Here is an 18,505-nt window from a genome sequence, read left to right as displayed (position 1 = left end):
GTTACCTTCTATTCCTAGTTAGCAGTATTTTTTTAATCATGAAAAGATGTTGGATCTTGTCAAATGTCTCTACTGCATCCATTGAGATGATAATGTTTTTTCTTTATTAAAGTAGTATATCATGTTGATTCATTTTCATATATTGAAGCACACTTGCATTCCTGGGATAAATCACACTTGGTCATGGTATATAATAATTTTAATATGTTGCTGGACTCATTGTATTAGTATTTAGTTGAGGATTTTTGCATCAGTGTTCATGAGATTTTGGTCTGTAGTTTTCATTACTTGTGAAGTGTTTGTCTGGCTTTGCTATCAGGGAATTACTGTCCTCATAGAATGACTCAGGAAATATTCCCTGCTTTTAGTTTTTTGGAAGAGTTTGAAAAAAATTGGTGTCAATTCTTTAAATTTTGGATTAAATTCACCAGTGAGACCATCTGATCTTATGATTTTCCTTGTTTGGGAGTTTTTTTTTTTTTTTATTACTTATTCAACCTCTTCAGTTGTTATCGGTTTCTCTTTTCATTTATTTCAAAACAGTTTTTTCTCTTGGAACTTCTTTGACCTACTTGTTATTTAGAAATGTGTTGCATAACTTCTAAGTATTTGGGGACTTTCCAGGTATATTTCTCTTATTGATTTCTAGTTTATTGCATTGTGGTTTGAGAACATACTTTTATGATTTCTATTGTTTTAAATGTTAAGGCATTTTCTGAAACTAACACAACACTGTAAACCAACTATATTCAATAAGAATTTTTAAAAATTTGTAAAATGTTAAGGTGTTTTTATGGCCTCTGATATGGTCTATTTTTGTGAATGTGTCATACGAGCTTGAGAGGAATATGTATTCACTCTTGTTGGATGGGGTGTTTTATAAATGTCAATTAGATCAAGTTGATTTGTGGTGCTGTTGAGGTCAAATATACCCTTACTATTTGTTGCTTGCTTGGTCTATGAATTACTAAAGAGTTGAAGTCTCCAAAAAGTGAAATAGTGGCTTTTTCTCTTTTCTTCCTTGTGATCGTATATGATCTTGCTTCACGTGTGTTAATGTTCCGGTGTTAGGTGCACACAAATCAGGGATTTTTATGACTTCTTGGAGAAAGGACTTTATCATTATGTAATGACTATCAGTGATAATCTTCCTTGTTCTAAAGTCTTATTTGTCTGAAAATAATATAGCTATCCCAGTTTTCTTTTGATTGGTGTTAGCATGGTATATCTTTCTCCACTCCTTCAATTTTAACCTATCAGCCTCTTTGTTTAAATTGGATTTCTTAGCTACTTAATTGTATTTTTTATGTGTATCTTCCTTTTTTATCTATTCTGATCATTTCTGTTTTTAAATTGGTGAATTCAGGCCATTCACACTTAAACTGAGTATTTAGTTAGAGCAAAAACTACCATGTTTGTAACTGTTTCACATCCATTTAATTTGCTCTTTGTTTATTTTTCTTGCCATCTTTTTCTGCCCTCTGTGGTTTTAATTGACCACTTTAGATGATTCCATTTCTCTCCTCTATTAGCATGTTAATTATATTTAATTTTTAAACATTTTCAGTGGTTGCCATAGTGTTTACAGTATACATTTATAGTAATGTAAGTTTACTTACAAATAACACTATATAGTTTTCACATGTAGTGCAGAAACCTTATAACAGAATATTCCCAATTCCTCCTTCCCCTCCCTTATTACATGGCTGTCATTCATTTCACCTTTCCATATGCAGTAATCTCTCAATACATTATTGCTATTATTACTTTAGGTAAAGAATTACCATTTAGATCAATTAAGAATAAAAAGTAAAATATTTTACTTCACATTCATTTATTCCCTCTCTGATACTCTTCCTTTCTCTATGTAAATCCAAATTTCTGAACCATATATATATATCCTTTTCCATCTTTCTGGAGAATTTAATATTTCTTGCACAGCAGATCTACTGGCAATGTATTCCTTCAGAGGTTTTGTGTGTATATGTGTGTGTGTGTGTGTGTGTGTGTGTGTGTGTGTGTGAAGTCTTTATTTCTCCTTCACTTCTGAAGGAAATTTTGCTGGATATAGAATTCTATATTGATGGGACTTTCATTTCAACACTTTAAATATTTTCTCCACTCTTTGTTGCATGGCTTCTGATGAGAAATCTGCTGTAATTCATGTCCTTGTTCTTGTATAGTTAACGTGGCACCCCCACCCATTGTGGCTTCTTTCAAGATTCTCTTTCTGTCTTTTTTTTTTTAAGTTTGAATGTGATATGCCTAGCTGTAAATTTTTTTTTTTTTTTGGTTTTCAACCTGCTTGGTGTTCTCTGAGTTTCCTGGATCTAAGATTTGATGTCTGTCATTAATTTTGGAAAATTCTTAGCCATTATTATTTCAAATATTTCTTGTGGTCCATTATTCCTTCTCTCTCCTTTATTCAAATTATGCATATGTTACACATTTTCAATTGTCCCACAGTAATTGAATATTCTGTTATTTATTTTCATTCTGTCTTCTCTTTGCATTTCAGTTTAGAAAGTTTCTACTGACAAATCTTTAAGCTTACTGATTGGTTCCTCTGTTGTCCATTCTATTCATGAGCCCAACAAAGACATTCTTCATTTTTGTTACTGTGGTTTTGATTTCTACTATTTCCCTTTGATACTTTCTTAGAGTTCCCATTTCTCTTCTTTCATTACTCATCTAATCTTGCATATTGTTTTGTTCTTCCACTAGAGCCCCTAACAAGTTAATCATAATTATTTTAAATTATCTGTCTGATGATTCAAAAAAGTGTTTCATATAAGAGTCTGAGACTTGCTTTTTTTGTTTCTGTAAACTGGTGGGGGGTTTTTTCCCTTGCCTTTCACATGCCTTATATTTTTGGTGAAAGCCAGATGTTATGCATTGGGTAATAGGAACTAAGGTAAAGGACCTTTTGTGTGAGGTTCTATGTCAAGCTGGCTAGGAGTCTGGCTATGTTTAATGTTTTCTCTAGTTGTAAGTGCCAGAGGTCTTAAATTCCCTAGAGTCCTTGCTTTTCTCTCTCCTCTAGTCTTTGGGTCTCTGCATGAATCCCTCTTTAAACAGGTTCTGTGGCTTTCAGTTCTTTCCATTGTAAGCCACTGTTATTATACTAGAGCCCTGTAAATATGTTGGTAAGGTGTGAAGGAGGAGAATCATTCTATAACTTTAGTATCAAATATCAGTCTTTTAGTGGGCTGGAGTTCTTGGAAGGTGACCTTTTGAAGTATTTCTTAGCCATTTTTTTCTCCCCTTATGTAAAACAGGAAGGCTCCAGGGGGCTGGAATTAGCTAACTGCTCTTCCCATGGGTCAGATAAGGCTCTGATAAAGATTTTTTCCTTGGAGAGTTGGCCTTTTTTATGTAGAACACTCTTGGTATATTTCAAAATGGTTACTTTTCCCCTGCCCTTGCCTGAAATGTGAAGGGATTTTTCTTGGACCCAGAACCCAGTGGAGCCCAGTGGAATGCCTAGAAATAAAACCCACAGAATGTAGGGGCACCCTTAGGACTGAGCCCTGAGAAGTTTCTCACTCTCAAGTTAGTCTACACTCAGCCTTCAGCTATTTCTCAAAATTACCACCTTAGTTTTCCCACCAGATTATGACTCTAGCAGCCTCTTTTCCAGGTTGACTGGTCTCTGTATTTGCCTATTTCTCAAATTTTTGGATGGCAGTTTTTCCTGTGACTTTGGTTCTCTGATGGGTCCAAGAAAAGTAGTTTAAGTTTGCTCAGCTTTTTTTCTTGCTGTAAGAATTAGAGTGAAGATTTCTTAGCTCTACATGACAGAGCTGAAACTGACCTTCATCACTTTTTTACTGTAAAACATTACCATTTGATCTGGAAAATGAAGTCTAAATTTTTCTTCTACCACATATGTGAATGTTTTTATATCTTGTTTTCTCAGGTATATAACTTATGTGCACTTCAGACATGTCAAATTGCTTTGATCTTGTCTTTCTCTCAAATCTGCCTGATTTTCTCAGGTCTTTTAACTGTATCAGTGAATCTCTTTGTAGCAGAATATACTGTAATTCTTGATGTACCTAATATAGCTTTTATTTTTGATAGTTGTTTTCTTCATGTTTACCATGAGAAATGGATGATCACTTTTCATGCATTTCTGTCTTCTTACATCACTACTCTGACTTTATGTATATATGTGTGTATATATATACACACACACACATATATATTTACCTATTAGTGTCCATGTTCTGTTTAATGACAAAGTATTTTTATATAAATATTCTTCATATGCTCAGTTTACTCATGTAGTTCTTTTTTTGAAGTATATTTTTTTACGTACTCTTGTTTACTATGTTCCTTTCCTTAATTCCTCTCATTCCCTTTTTATTTCTTTATTTATTTACTATTCCATTGTAAAGATTTGTTAAAATTTGTTTATCTGTTGATGATCACTTATTTTGTTTCCCATTTTTGACTGTTATGAATAAATCTGCTATGAACATCTGCAGACAAGTCAGTGTGGACATACACTTTCATTTCTCGTAGGTAAATACCTAGGAGAATTCTCCATCATATAGTAAGTATATGCTTAACTCTAAAGGAACTGCCAAACTGCTTTCAAAAATTGTTATATCCTTTTACACTGCTATTAGTAATGCATGAGAGTTCCATATCCTTGCCAATACTTGTTATTTTCAGTCTGTCTTTTAAATGTTAGCCATTTGAGTGAAAGTGCATTGGTATCATATTGTGGCATTAATTTACATTTCCCTCTTTGTGAATGATGGTGAGTATCTTTTAATGAGCTTATTTATCATTTATATGACTCCTTTGTGAAGTATCTGTTCAAACTGTTTGCCAATTTCCAATTTGACTGTTTGTAACCTTATTGACTTATAAAAGTTCTTCATATATTTTTGATCTGAGTCCTTTGCCAAATATATGAATTCCTGGAGTAACCCTTTTTCTGAAGTTTATTTTTCACATACTATTGTTTACTTAAGTGTTCCTTTTCTTACAGCATTTACTTCCTACCATGATCAAGTTAAAAATGGGGAAGGGCAAGATCAGTGAACAAAGTTAGCCAGAACTCCAATTTGAGTATGTTGTCATAGATTTTTGTACGCTGTCTTATAGTTAATTGTGTATCCATCCCCCTAACTAAATTGAGTTACTTGAGAGTAAGTTTGATAAATTTAAAAAAAAATGTCTTCAGGCAGACCTCCTCCTGTCATCCCTTTCTTACCAGTTCGTAGAAGAAAGCAGTTCACTCACCAGCAGTCATTAAGCAATTAGAACTTGGACTTCAACCCAAACTTAATGACTCACCAGCAGTCATTAAGCAATTAGAACTTAAGATGATTTCTGCCATAAAACAAGTTCTACCATACGAAGTTTTTTAACATCTCTATTGGAGTATAATTGCTTTACAATGGTGTGTTAATTTCTGCTTTATAACAAAGTGATTCAGTTATACATATACATATATCCCCATATCTCTTCCCTCTTGCATCTCCCTCCCTCCCACCCTCCCTATCCCACCCCTCTAGGTGGTCACAAAGCACTGAGCTGATCTCCCTGTGCTATGCGGCTGCTTCCCACTAGCTATCTATTTTACGTTTGGTAGTGTATCTATGTCCATGCCACTCTCCCACTTTGTCCCAGCTTACCATTCCCCCTCCCAATATCCTCAAGTCCATTCTCTAGTAGGTCTGCGTCTTTATTCCCATCTTGCCCCTAGGTTCTTCATGACCATTTTTTTTTTAGATTCCATATATATGTGTTAGCATATGGTATTTGTTTTTCTCTTTCTGACTTACTTCACTCTGTATGACAGACTCTAGGTCCATCCACCTCACTACAAATAACTCAATTTCATTGCTTTTTAAGGCTGAGTAATATTCCACTGTATATATGCACCACATCTTCTTTATCAATTCATCTGCTGATGGACACCTAGGTTGCTTCCATGTCCTGGCTATTGTAAATAGAGCTGCAATGAACATTGTGGTACATGACACTTTTTGAATTATGGTTTTCTCAGGGTATATGCCCAGTAGTGGGATTGCTGGGTCGTAGGGTAGTTCTATTTCTAGTTTTCTAAGGAGCCTCCATACTGTTCTCCATAGTGGCTATATCAATTTACATTTCCACCAACAGTGCAAGAAGGTTCCCTTTTCTCCACACCCTCTCCAGCATTTATTGTTTCTAGATTTTTTGGTGATGGCCATTCTGACCAGTGTGAGATGATATTTCATTGTAGTTTTGATTTGCATTTCTCTAATGATTAATGATGTTGAGCATTCTTTCATGTGTTTGTTGGCAATTTGTATATCTCCTTTGGAGAAATGTCTGTTTAGGTCTTCTGCCCAATTTTGGATTGGGTTGTTTGTTTTTTAGATATTGAGCTGCATGAGCTGCTTGTAAATTTTGGAGATTAATCCTTTGTCAGTTGCTTCATTTGCAAATATTTTCTCCCATTCTGAGGGTTGTCTTTTGGTCTTGTTTATGGTTTCCTTTGCTGTGCAAAAGCTTTGAAGTTTCATTAGGTCTCATTTGTTTATTTTTGTTTCCATACCTCTAGGAGGTGGGTCAAAAAGTATCTTGCTGTGATTTATGTCATGGAGTGTTCTGCCTATGTTTTCCTCTAAGAGTTTAATAGTGTCTGGCCTTACATTTAGGTCTTTAATCCATTTTGAGTTTATTTTTGTGTATTGTGTTAGGGAGTGTTCTAATTTCATTCTTTTACATGTAGCTGTCCAGTTTTCCCAGCACCACTTATTGAAGAGGCTGTCTTTCCTCCACTGTATATATAGTCTTGCCTCCTTTATCAAAGATAAGGTGACCATGGCTGTCTATCAGTCATAGCTGCAAAAATGTTGGGTAACAGAAATTGGCTTAAAAAAAGCCGTATTTTCAAGGAGACACTTGGCCACCTCTTAGGGGAAACCTCTCAACATAAATTATTGGGATTTAAAAAATCCTTCTACACTACCAAACGTAAGGTAGATAGCTAGTGGGAAGCAGCCGCATTGCACAGGGATATCAGCTCATTGCTTTGTGACCGCCTGGAGGGGTGGGATAGGGAGGGTGGGAGGGAGGAAGATGCAGGAGGGAAGATATATGGGAGCGTATGTGTATGTGTGGCTGATTCACTCTGTTATAAGGCAGAAACTAGCACACCATTGTAAAGCAACTATACCCCAATAAAGATGTTAAAAAAAATCCTTCTGGCTTTCTGCATATCACTAAACAAGATATTTAAATTTGATATTGTATTCAAAGCATCTAGTAGCCATTTCAATATATAGTGATAATGGTGGTGATGGTGATAATAATTATTACCAATTGAACTATTTATATTTATACCATCTGATTAGAGAAAAGAGATTCTAGAACTCAATTGGATATGTTAAACTTAATGGTAATGCAAACTATATTTATAGCATTTATAGTTATTAAACTATATTTAACAACTCACATGTAGTCAATTTGCTTCTCTGAAATGTCAAAGACAATTTTTTCAAATAGCTATTAAATTGATATATACATAAGAAAGGAATTTGCTTTTGAACCCACAACTTTGTAAGAAAGTGTTCTGAAAATTACTCTTCGTCCCAATAATAACAATAATCCACTGCAAATTATGGCCCCATATCACCCAAAACTGCAAAGCTAGAGAACGTAATGCAATGGGAAGAGGGTTGAGATTTCTGTTTGTGACAAAAGTAAATGCTTTAGCACTACAATAGCAATTGGAATATTTCTTAAAAGCTAGTGAATATGAACTGGCTATTACTTTCTACACTGTGCCAACTGGCAAAATAACATGATTTCCAGGAGAAATAGGCTGGTAGAATTGAATAGGCTTCCTGCAGGCCATTGCACCTGTATTGTATTACAAGGATTGATATCATGTTGCCTTCCAAATATTCTCATCTAAACAGTTACAAAGAAACCCAACAATTTCTTCCACACCTAATTCAAGACATACCAAGAGGGAAAGTATTTAAATTATCTCAGTGAGACTTTGCATATCCTCTGTGATACTTCACCCACACCCTTCCCTCCATGCCTCAAACACTAAACAGGATTTTAAAAACAAGCTAAATAAAGAATATTATTTTAGTGCAAAGTAAGCTGGATAACAAGGCAGACCAGAGTAAATCAATTTGTTCCCCAAATCATATGATTACAAATAGTTATATGGAACTGTGTGGACCAAAGATGAAGCAGAACGATTGCTTTTTTAGCCTTTTCATTGAGTGTATTGACATTGTAAAGACATAGCCTCAATGGAAGTGTTTTGTTTGTTTTCTAACACTGGAGCCTAATATATGGTATGTAGTCAACAAATTATAGCTATTGTTATTAATAAAGTGACATTTAAGAGATTTATGGTAGCTATCTGTATAAATCCCAAAGCTTCATTTATCCTAGTCTCCAGTCCAGATCTTAGAAAGACTCCATTTAATCATTCAAAAGAAACTTTCTTAATGCCTCATATGTGCTAGAAAATAAACTGGGCACTGGGGAAGACATAATGATATAATTTGTCCATTCAAGGAAATCAGTCTATTATAATCTCCCATTCACTTTTCTAAGAACAATACTAGGGTCAAGCATTATGCTATGGGGACAGTAGGTGGGGGTCATGAGAAAGAAGGGGAGGTTTTCTAGAGGAGGTAATAGGGATATGATGAGGAGTTTTATGTAAAAGAAAATAATATTTGTGTTTCAGGAAGATCACTCCATTAGCACTATGCGGTATTAATTGGTGAGGGTTATACTACAGGCAGGAATGGGTATTGCAAAGCTTCAGAAAAGAGATGGTGTTGACCTGGTCTAAAGAATTGGCTCTGGGAATGTATATAAAGGGATAAAAAAGGAAAAAAATATTCAGGAGGCAGAATTAAAGGATTTTAATTAGTTGGATGCACAGAATTTGGGAGTGACTTCTTAGTTTCTGACATGTGGACTTCAGAAATTTTACCCTGAGCTAGTCCTATATCACATCTAATCCAAGATTATTTCTTTGAACAGGGCACACTTGGGAGTCATGCAAATGTCAATCTTAATGTAGGGAAAACACCCATCTTCCTTTACTGACCAATTAAATAACATTCATAAATAGGTTCAGGTAAATTGAGATCGTTTCCCTTTTGGACGTTGTACAATATAACCTCTTCCATTTTGGTGTATTATAGGCATCTGCTTATTTGGTCTGATTTTTGTCTGGAATTTACTTTAGTTTCTAGGAGGATTAATTTTTCCAATATTTTGAGATTTGATGCTCAAGGCTACCCCCTTTCCCACCTCCATATATAATTAAGAAATTTGGGATCAGAAGGATGTGTTAATAATTTGTTAGAAAACGGCCCTTTCACCATCCTGCCTATTAGCACTCACTTAATTTCCTGTTTTATTCTTGGAATAATTACATCTCTCATGGAAGCATAAGTGGAGGGAAGCATGAAGAAGCATGAAGAAATATACATTATATATATAAATATATTTAATAAATATATTAAAATGTATTTAAGAATATTAGCTCCTTCCCTAGTAAAGATACCATTAGTGCTACCAATGCAGCTTCAGGTAAATTTTTTTAAAAAATAGAATATTTTATAGTATTAAGTGTGGGCTTAATATGTGACAAAACATATGCACTGTTCACTGCTCAGTGAAAACTTACGGGGCCTCTTTGTATCACTAAAGGACAAGTCATGATTATGAGCTTAAATTAGTAGTGCTTGTTAATTAGTGGCATTTCTAAAACAAACAGTGAAAATGCTGAGTATAGAAAAAATTGTGAACAGCAGCCTTGGGGGAGACTCGGTTCATGGGAGGATGGTTATAGCAAAGCAGAGCAATCAACTTCAAGCTGGGAGAGAAATGAATTCCTAGGTGTGATAGAAAGGTTGTCATGGTCTCTATTGGAATGCCACAAAAAAATCTCTATCCCTTCAAAGGACCATTCCAGTCTGGATATTCTTTGTATCTAAGGTTCTAGAATGGGGCAAACTTTAGAAATAAACCTGACACATTTCAACATTTTGTGAGGCCTTATAACTACCCCATGACATGCAGAATATCTGTACCCCAGTTTTATAGATGAGAAAACTAAAATGAAAAACAGGTTAAATCCAAGGTCTTACAGCTAGTAACTATTATAATAAGGTGGTTTGACTTCCAAGTCTGTGTTCTTAAGCACTACATCACACTGCATAAGATGACAGGGAGAAGTTTTATATTTACGCCAGCATTTAGGAGTGATCCTCTCAGTTTTAAACATGATATGAGGAAAAGGGGAGAGAGGTGATTTCACTCTAAGTTACGTTTCAGTGGTCTAAACTGAGGCATTTGTTAATCCACTCAATAAGCAACTTCTGGATGCTACTCTGTACCAGTTGCAGGGGGAAATTTGAGAAGACAAATTTTTACAGAGCATACCATTTATCAGGTAAGATAAGATAGGACTTATCATTTTCTACCTTTTACTCTAGTCTTATTCTCCCTTTCTGATGTACATAAATTAAGGGTTGAAGAGGATCTGAACATGTGGAGAAGAGACCTTGGGTATGGTATTGCAGAGAACACAGCCAGAGGAAAGTTTTTAAAAGCCTGAAACAGTAAAGTGTATAGAGCGCAGTGGAAGTATTAGTAATAGTGAACAATTTTTTTTTTTTTTTTTGCGGTACGCGGGCCTCTCACTGCCGTGGCCTCTCCCATTGCAGAGCACAGGCTCCGGATGCGCAGGCTCAGTGGCCATGGCTCACGGGCCCAGTCGCTCCGCAGCATGTGGGATCTTCCCAGACCGGGGCACGAACCCGTGTCCCCTGCATCAGCAGGCAGACTCTCAACCACTGCGCCACCAGGGAAGCCCAGTAATAGTGAACATTTTGGTTTGTATGACCTATGAGATTTAAAGGTGGACCACATGGAGTGAAATATAAACTATCTGAAGCAACTTTGCCAGAGTTCTGGAAAACAAAGTTTTACTGCCACCAGGTAAATGCCCAATCAAGAAAAAGCCATCTTTAAAATGGAAAGAAATTTTGTGAAATTTTCACTTGCCCTTTCCCCACCCCCTCCCTGGCATGGCAGTGATTTTGGTCTTGAAGCTCCACCAGCCTGGTTCTCCATTCCCTCCCTAGAACTGAGTCAGCAAAGCAGACTTAACTTGCAAATTATTCTGTGTATCTATTCTAACCTATCTGAGGGATACCTTAAAGATTGATGTGAAGTGCTTGACTCTGTTTTGCCTACCTCAGAACTCAGACAGGAGAAGCAGTGAGCACTGCCCACGAAAACTTCAAGGTGAACTATAGGCCTCCGGATGCTTGGAACAAGGGATTATTGGTGAATACATAATACAGACCATTCAAGGCATGGAGGAGAAGATGGGGTGAGACTCTTTGGGAAATTAGAACAATCAAAAGCAGCAGTGTACAACAGGAAATTGAGAAAGCCACATACATGCTCAGATACTACACACACTCAGAAAAGACCTGAGAAGGCCTTAAGCTTTCACCTTGTGCGGATCCATAGGCCCAGAGCAAGCCTAGGTAAGTGCTAAAAGAGTGCACCAGCACAGAGCCAATCTACAAAGACTGGAAGAGGTTGTTTCTTCTTCTTTTTGTTTGTCTCCTTACTTTTTGGTTTAAATTGTGATGTATTATTTGTTTAGTCTCCTGCCATTCAAGGAAATTTCTGTCAAAAGATTAGCTGAATAGGAGCTAAAGGAAGAGACTTCAGAGATCACATACAACAAGAAATAGTTTTGCAAAATAGTTTGGAAAAGTCACAAAACAAATGAACTACTGCTTTCAACAATCAAAACAAAACAGTAAACACTGGGGAAGGGGGGGATTTGATTTCCAGAGTTATCCATTAAAATAATCAAATATCCAATTTTCAACAAAAATCATAAGCCATACAGAGAAATAAAAAAATACGGTTCAATTAAAGGAGCAAAATAAATTGACAGAAATCATCCCATTTCAGTCACTCCTCAATATTTACTTTTTGAATGAATAAATGACTTGAGTAAATAAAATATGAAATTAAAATCAACAATAAATAACTAACTATGATGACTACCATACCACAAACACAACACATGGAAATTTGGAAACCAGAGTAAAACAGATGGTTTTTGTTGGAAAGTGTATTCTATTAAAAATTATCAACTGAAGAAGGTTTTCACACCTTTCAATTGTATCTATATTAACCAGTCTGCTATGGTTTTCTAAGAGCTAACACATTGCCCTTGCAACATTTTAAGTGCCAACAGATTCCAAGAGTGATTTCTGTCAAAGTTTTAAGAGGCAGAAAATCCCAATGCAATTAAACTTTAAGAGAACAGAGAAAAATAAGAAAAGCGTCCAAATTATATTTTTATTTTTATCCATATCTATAAAATATAGAATTAAAAGGAGAGACTAATTTGCAATATGCATATTGATGCAGAAATCATGAATAAAAGCAAATATAATTCAAAAATTGTAGTGAAGTAATAATTCACCAAAACCAAGTGATTTTCTTTGCATTATAGTGATACAAAAATGGCTCAATGTTAGAAAATAGATTAATTCACCATGTTAAGGATAAAGAATGGAAAAGCACACTTATTTCAGTAAATTCTAAAGAGTCATTCAATAAGAGCTAAACTTCATTCATGAGTAGAATGGAAAAAAAGAGAAAGAGAGGAAGGAAGGCAGGCAGGAAGGAGGCAGGCAAGCAGATAAAAGGAAGAATATGTCTAGTAAATAGTAAAATAGTAATAGATGTATATTTTGATTATATATTTGTACTTATAGACACACATATATATGCAGACGTAAATAATACATAGTTATATACATATGTATATATCATACTTAATGGTGAAGGACTAGAATTGCTTTTACTAAAGACCAGCATTAGGCAGGAGGACTATTAACATTATTATTACACTCATCCCTCAGTATCCAGGAGGGATTAGCTCCAGGACTCCTGCAGACACCAAAACCCATGGATGCACAAGTCCCTTATATAAATTGGCATAATATTTGCATATAACCTAAGCACATCCTCCTGTGTACATTAAGTCACACATAAATTTAATGAATTGAATGCTATGTAAATAGTTGTAAATACAATGTAAATGCTATGTAAATAGATGCCAGTATGGGGCAAATTCAAGTTTTGCTTCTTGAAGCTTTCTGGAATTTTTTTTTAATATTTCTGATCCATGGTTGGTTGAATCCACAGATGTGGAACATACAGATACAGAGGGCTAACTATACTTAAATGTTTCCTGGAACTTTGGCTAATTATTCAAGAAAAGAAATAAGTGACACAAATGTAATAAGAGAATAGATCAGATATGACAATCTATAATTTTGTAATTGTGTTCTTGGGCTACACAACTATTATGGACTGAACTGTGTTCCCTCAAAACTCATATGTTCAAGCCCTAACTCCCACCCCATACGACTGTATTTGGGCACTGTGACTTTAAAGATGTAATTAAGGTTAAATGAGGTCAGAAGGGTGGGGTCCTAATCCAACCTGACTGATGTCTTTATAAGAAAAGGAAGAGAAACCAGGATAAGGGTGAGGTTTAGGATGTGTAAGTTTAGGCATTTTGCCAAATTTGTAGATTTCTGTATTTTATCAAATTTATCAAACTTTTAAAAGATTTTTTCAAAAATTCTTTCTGCCCCTTGGTCTCTTCTCCTCTTGGACTCCCATAATTTGAATATTAGTAAATTTGATGGTGTCCCACAGGTCTGACAGAGTGGTACATTTGTTACAACTGATGAACATACATTGAAACCTGATAATCACCCAAAGTTAACCTTAGGAACCTCTACTGGTGTTGTAAATTCTATGGGTTCAGACAAATGTATAATGGCATGTATTGGCCATTACAGTATCATACAAGGTAGCGTCACTGCTCTAAGAACCTTCTGTGCTCCATCTGTTTATCCATCACAACCCCTTAACCCATGGCAATAATGGATCTTTTTACTGTCTCCATATTTCTGCCTTTTCCAGAATGTCATATAGTTGGAATGATATAGTATGTAAACTTTTCAGATTTGTTTGTTTCATGTAGTAATACACAATAAAGGTTCCCGTATCTTTTCATGGCTTAAAACCTCATTTCTCTTTAGTGCTGAATAATATTCCATTGTCTAGATGTGTGAGAGTTTATTATTCATTCACCTACTGAAGGACATCTTGGTTGCTTCCATGTTTTGACAATCATCAACAAAGCTGCTGTAAACATCCATGTGAAGGTTTCTGTGTAGACATATGTTTTCAACTCCTTTGGGTAAATACCAATGAACATGATTGCTGGATTTTATGGTAAAAGTATGTTTAGTTTTGTAATAAACTACAAAACTGTCTTCAAAGTGACTCTATCATTTTGCATTCCTAGCAGCAATGAATGAGAATTCCTGTCAGTCCACATCCTTGCCAGAATTTCGTGTTGGCCATCTGGATTTTGTCCATTCTCATAGGTGTGTAATGGTTGTTTTAATTTGTACTTTTGTGATGACCTATGATGTGGAACATCTCCACATATGCTTATTTGTCATCTGTATATCTTGTCTGGTGAGGTGTCTTTTAAGATATTTGGCCCTTTTTTTTTTTGTTTTTGCGGTACGCGGGCCTCTCACTGTTTGCGGCCTCTCCCATTGCGGAGCACAGGCTTCGGACGCGCAGGCTCAGCAGCCATGGCTCATGGGCCCAGCCGCTCCACAGCATGTGGGATCTTCCTGGACCGGGGCAGGAACCTGTGCCCCCTGCATCGGCAGGCGGACACTCAACCACTGCACCACCAGGGAAGCCCCGGCCCATTTTCTAAAATGGGTTGTTTGTTATCTTATCATTGAGCTTTTAGAGTTTTGTTTGTTTATTTTAAGTAACAGTCCTTTATCAGATGTATCATTTGCAATTATTTTCTCCTAGTCTGTGGCTTTCTTTCTCATTCTTTTGACTTGTCTTTCACAGAGCAAAAGTTTTTAATTTTAATGATGTCCAGCTTATCAATCATTTCTTTCATAGATCATGCCTTCGGTGTTGTACCTAGAAAAGTCATCAACATACTTATATAGGTTTTATCCTATGTTTTTTTCAGGAGTTTGATATTTTGTTTTCAATTTAAGTGTATGATCCATTTTGATCTAATGTTTGTGAAGGGTGTAAGGTCTCTGTCTGGATTCCTTATATTACATGTGGATGTACAGCTGTTCCAGCACCATTTGTTGAAAAGGATATCTTTGCTCCACTGCATTGCCTTTGTTATTTCATCAAATGTGTCTATGTCTGGGCTCTCTATTCTGTTCCATTGAACCATTTTTCTGTTATTTCACCAATACCACACTGTCTTGATTCCTGTAGCTTTATAGTAAGACTTGAGGTCAGGTAGTGTCAGTCTTCCACCTTTGTTATTCTCCTTCAATATTGTGTTTACTACGGTGGGTCTTTTGCTTTTCCATATAAATATTAGAATGAGTTTGTATGTATCCACAAAATAACTTGACTTTGGGATTACGTTGCATACGTCAAGTTGGGAAGACGTGACATCTTTACCTTATTGAATCTTCCTATCCATTAAAATGCAGTCTCTCCCCATTATTTTAGTTCTTTGATTCTGTTCATCAGAGACTGGTAGTTTTCCTCATATAGGTATTGTATACATTTTTGTTAGATTTATACTTAAGTATTTCCTTTTTGGGGTGCTAATGTAACTCGTATTGTATTTTTAATTTCAAATTCCATTTTTCATTGCTGGAATATATGAAAACTAGTTACTTTGGATTATTAACCAGATATCCTGCAACCTTGCTATAATTGCTAATTAATTCCAGGAGTTTTTTGTTGATTCTTTTGAATTTTCTACAAGCTCATGATTTTTTTCAAAGTGATCTTCTCTCATATTTTCATTTTTTTCTCTGCCATGTGTTCTAATTCCCGAGTACTAGTTTCCAATTCATAAATTATTTTTTCACCTTTGTCAAGTATACAGCTAGTTCCATTTATTGTCTTTTTTTTTTAATGACCGTAGAAGGCTGGCCACTCAAGATGGCAGAGTAAGAACACATGGAGCTCATCTCCTCCCACAAACACATCAAAAATACATTTACAGGTGGAACAAGTCTCACTGAAAAATAACTGGAAACTGGCAGAAAGACTCCTACACAATCAAGACTGTTGGAAAAATCCATATGTAATTGTGTAGGAAGGGAAGAAAAGCGATCAGGTTGGGACCGGTGCTCCTGGGATGGGACTCAGAGGAAAAGAGAGGCTACATGGGTGGACAGCTGCCATGGGGAGTGAGCGAGTGAAGCCACAGACTCAGCATCCCAGTCCTGGGCTCCTAATGGGGCCGACAAGCCCTGTGGCTGGTTGGAAAACTTCTGGGACAAATAGAAGGCTGGGAAAGCCAGGGCTCTGCTCCTGAGGAGCCCACACACCATGGCTCACCATGTGGCAAGGTTGAGAGAACAGTTGCCAGGTTCCCCCCAAGCATCTCACCACGTGCCCTAGCCCAAGCTGAGTGACTGCTCCAGCCCCCACTCATTCCATACCACAATACAGCACTGGATCTGGGTCAGCCATAACCTGGAAAAAGAGTCACCAAGGAATGCAAAGGTGACTGGTTCCGAGGTAGAGTCCAAGTGGGGTGGCGGTGGCCATTGTTGGTACTTAATCAAGCAGGACTTCAGAAACTGCTCAGACCTCTGACAGTGGCCAGTCCACCACAGCTCACCCCTCAATACACGAAGAGAAACCATAAGGGCCCCGCCTGTCCTGTGGAGTGAATGCACAACAGGGCAGAAGCAACAGAGGCTGAGGACAGTGATCAGCTGTGAGAGACAAATGAAACTTGAAAGCTTTTGCACAGCAAAGGAAACCATAAACAAGACAAAAAGACAACCCTCAGAATGGGAGAAAATATTTGCAAATGAAGCAACTGACAAAGGATTAACCTCCAGAATTTACAAGCAGCTCATGCAGCTCAATATCAAAAAAACAAACAACCCAATCCAAAAATGGGCAGAAGACCTAAATAGACATTTCTCCAAAGATACACAGATTGCCAACAAACACATGAAAAGATGCTCAACATCATTAATCATTAGAAAAAGCAAAACTACAATGAGGTATCACCTCACACCAGTCAGAATGGACATCATCAGAAAATCTACAAACAGCAAATACTGGAGAGGGTGTGGAGAAAAGGGAAACCCTCTTGCACTGTTGGTGGGAATGTAAATTGATACAGCCACTATGGAGAACAGCATGAAGGTTCCTTAGAAAACTAAAAATAGAACTACCATACGACCCAGCAATCCCACTACTGGGCATATACCCTGAGAAAACCATAATTCAAAAAGAGTCACATACCACAATGTTCATTGCAGCTCTATTTACAATAGCCAGGACATGGAAGCAACCTAAGTGTCCATTGACAGATGAATGGATAAAGAAGATGCGGCACATATATACAATGGAATATTACTCAGCCATAAAAAGAAGTGAAATTGAGTTATTTGTAGTGAGATGGCTGGACCTAGAGTCTGTCATACAGAGTGAAGTACGTCAGAAAGAGAAAAACAAATACCGTATGCTAACACATATATATGGAATCTAAAAACATCATTCTGAAGAACCTAGCAGCAGGACAGGAATAAAGACACAGAGGTAGAGAATGGACTTGAGGACACGGGGAGGGGCAAGGGTAAGCTGGGACGAAGTGAGAGAGTGGCATGGACATATATACACTACCAAATGTAAAATAGATAGCTAGTGGGAAGCAGCCACATAGCACAGGGAGATCAGTTTGGTGCTTTGTGACCACCTAGAGGGGTGGGATAGAGAGGGTGAGGGACATGTAAGAGGGAGGGTATATGGGGATATATGTATACGTATAGCTGATTCACTTTGTTATACAGCAGAAGCTAACACAACAATATAAAGCAATTATACTCCAATAAAGATGTTAAAAAATAAATGAATAAATAAAAACAATCTGCCACATAAAGTGTTCAAAACATTGGTAATAGAAATGTTGACTGAATGAGGAAACAGCATTGATGTACACAGTGAACATTTTAACAAGGAACTAGAAAGTATGAAAAAGACCCAATCAGAAATGGAGAAATCAATAGCTGAAATGAGAAACACACTAGAAGAAATGAGCAGCAGACTAAGTAATACAGAAAAAATGCATAAGTGATTTGGAAGACAGAACAGTAGAAATCATCCAATTAGAACAGCAGAAAGAAAAACAAGTTTTAAAAAATGAAAGCAATTTAAGAGATCTCTGATATAACATTAAGTGTTCCAACATTCACATTATAGGGGTTCCAGAAGAAGAGAGAGAAGGGGATTGAAAATGTTTTTGAAGAAATCATGGCTGACTACTTTCCAAACCTAAATAAGGAAACAGATATGTAGGTACAGAAAGCACAGAGGGTTCCAAACAAGCTGAACGAACCCAAACAGACCCACACCAAGACAT

The sequence above is a fragment of the Grampus griseus genome, assembly GCF_964374135.1.
Source record: "Grampus griseus genome assembly, chromosome: X".
NCBI lineage: Eukaryota > Metazoa > Chordata > Mammalia > Artiodactyla > Delphinidae > Grampus > Grampus griseus.
The sequence above is the reverse complement of the archived record's forward strand: the minus strand, read 5'-3'. Positions refer to the sequence as shown.